The sequence below is a fragment of the Dama dama genome, unplaced genomic scaffold, assembly GCF_033118175.1.
Source record: "Dama dama isolate Ldn47 unplaced genomic scaffold, ASM3311817v1 ptg000093l, whole genome shotgun sequence".
Taxonomy (NCBI): Eukaryota; Metazoa; Chordata; class Mammalia; order Artiodactyla; family Cervidae; genus Dama; species Dama dama.
Window position 1 is genome coordinate 5,646,175 of NW_026870908.1, and position 3,142 is coordinate 5,649,316.

A 3,142-nucleotide genomic window follows, 5' to 3' on the forward strand; every position below is an offset into this window, starting at 1 on the left:
GCAGAAGCAAATTTGAAAAACATGAAGAGCCTGAAAAGGTGTGATAATTATGAAGCGCTTCAAAAGGTGTCAAAATTATGGGGAGCATTAAACGGTCTGAAAAATAGGAGGAGCATGAAAACGTGTTGTAAAATATGAAGAGCCTGAAAAGGTGTGAAAAATATGAAGAGCTTCAAAATGTGTGAAAAATATGAGGAGCATGAAACGGTCTGAAAATTAGGAGGAGGATGAAACGGTGTTCAAAACATGAAGAGCCTGAAATGTTTTGAAAAATGTGAAGAGCTTGAAAAGGTGTCAAAAATATGAGGGGCATGAAACGGTCTGAAAAAGAGGATGAGCAAGAAACGGTGTTGAAAAACATGAAGAGCCTGAAAATGTGTGAAAAATATGAAGAGCTTCAAAAGGAGTCAAAATATGAGGCGCATGAAACGGTCTGAAAAATAGGAGGAGCATGAAACTGTGTTGAAAACATGAAGAGCCTGAAAAGTTGTTAGAAATATGACGAGCTTCAAAAGATATCCAAAATATGAGGCGCATGAAACGGTCTGAAAAATATGAGGAGAATAAAGCGGTGTTGAAAAACATGAAGAGCCTGAAAAGCTGTGAAAAATATGAAGAGCTTCAAAAGGTGTCAAAAATATGAGGAGCATGAAACGGTCTGAAAAATAGGAGGAGCAGAAGCAAATTTGAAAAACATGAAGAGCCTGAAAAGGTGTGATAATTATGAAGCGCTTCAAAAGGTGTCAAAATTATGGGGAGCATTAAACGGTCTGAAAAATAGGAGGAGCATGAAAACGTGTTGTAAAATATGAAGAGCCTGAAAAGGTGTGAAAAATATGAAGAGCTTCAAAATGTGTGAAAATTATGAGGAGCATGAAACGGTTTAAAAAATAGGAGGAGCATGAAATGGTGTTCAAAAACATGAAGAGCATGAAAAGGTGTGAAAAATGTGAAGAGCTTCAAAAGGTGACAAAAACATGAGGACCATGAAACGGTCTGAAAAATAGGAGGAGCATGAAGCGGTGTTGAAAAACATGAAGAGCCTGAAAAGGTGTGAAATATATGAAGAGCTTCAAAAGGTGTAAAAAATATGAGGAGCTTGAAACGGTCTGAAAAATAAGAGGATCTGGTTTCCTCAGTGTGTATGCCCAGAAGTGGGATTGCTGGGTCATATGGCAGTTCTATTTCCAGTTTTTTAAGAAATCTCCACACTGTTTTCCATAGCGGCTGTACTAGTGTGCATTCCCACCAACAGTGTAAGAGGGTTCCCTTTTCTCCACACCATCTCCAGCATTTATTGCTTGTAGACTTCTGGATAGCAGCCATCCTGACTGGCATATAATGGTACCTCATTGTGGTTTTGATTTGCATTTCTCTAATTATGAGTGATGTTGAGCATCTTTTCATGTGTTTGTTATCCATCTGTATGTCTTCTTTGGAGAAATGTCTGTTTAGTTCTTTGGCTCATTTTGTATTTGGTCATTTATTTTTCTGGAATTGAGCTGCAGGATTTGCTTGTATATTTTTGAGATTAATCCTTTGTCTGTTTCTTCATTTGCTATTATTTTCTCCCAATCTGAGGGCTGTCTTTTCACCTTACTTATAGTTTCCTTTGTAGTGCAAAAGCTTTTAAGTTTCATTAGGTCCCATTTGTTTAGTTTTGCTTTTATTTCCAATATTCTGGGAGGTGGGTCATAGAGGATCTTGCTTTGATTTATGTCGGAGAGTGTTTTGCCTATCTTCTCCTCTAGGAGTTTTATAGTTTCTGGTCTTACATTTAGATCTTTAATCCATTTTGAGTTTATTTTTGTGTATGGTGTTAGAAAGTGTTCTATTTTCATTCTTTTACAAGTGGTTGACCAGTTTTCCCAGCACCACTTGTTAAAGAGGTTGTCTTTTTTCCATTGTATATCCTTGCCTCCTTTGTCAAAGATAATGTGTCCATAGGTTCGTCTGAAAGAGACACGTGCACCCCAATGTTCATCGCAGCACTATTTATAATAGCCAGGACATGGAAGCAACCTAGATGCCCGTCAGCAGATGAATGGATAAGAAAGCTGTGGTACATATACACCATGGAATATTACTCAGCCATTAAAAAATTCACTTGAATCAGGCCTAATGAGATGGATGAAGCTGGAGCCCATTATACAGAGTGAAGTAAGCCAGAAAGATAAAGAACATTAGAGCATGCTGACACATGTATATGGAATTTAGAAAGGTGATAACGATAACCCTATATGCAGAACAGAAAAATAGACACAGAAATACAGAACAGACTTTTGAACTTTGTGGGAGAATGTGAGGGTGGGATATTTCAAATGAACAGCATGTATGCTATCTATGGTGAAACAGATCACCAGCCCAGGTAGGATGCACGAGACAAGTGCTCCGGCTTGGTGCACTGGGAAGACGGAGAGGAATCGGGTGGACAGGGAGGTGGGAGGGGGGATTGGAATTGGGAATACATGTAAATCCATGGCTGATTCATATCAATGTATGACAAAACCGACTGGGAAAGAAAAAATAAAAATAATTAAAAAAAATTTAAAAAAAAAACAATAAAAAAAAAATAAGAGGAGCATGAAATGGTGTTCAAAAACATGAAGAGCCTGAAGAGGTGTGGAAATTATGAAGAGCTTCAACAGGTGTCAAATATATGAGGAGCATAAAACGGTTTGAAAAAAAGGAGGAGCATGAAATGGTGTTGAAAAACATGAAGAGCATAAAACGGTGTGAAAAATATGAAGAGCTTCAAAAGGTTTCAAAAATATGAGAGGCATGAACGGTCTGAAATGTAGGGGGAGCATGAAGCGGTGTAGAAAAACATGAAGAGCCTGAAAAGGTGTGGAAATAATGAAGAGCTTCAAAAGGTGTCAAATATATGAGGAGCATAAAACGGTCTGAAAAAAAGGAGGAGCATGAAATTGTGTTGAAAAACATGAAGAGCCTGAAAAGGTGTGATAAATATGAAGAGTTTCAAAACGTGTCAAAAAGATGAGGAGCATGAAACGGTCTGAAAAACAGGAGGAGCATGAAACGGTGTTCAAAAACATGAAGAGCCTGGAGAAGTGTGAAAAATATGAAGAGCTTCAAAAGGCGTCAAAAATATGAGGAGCATGAAACGGCCTGAAAAAAAGGA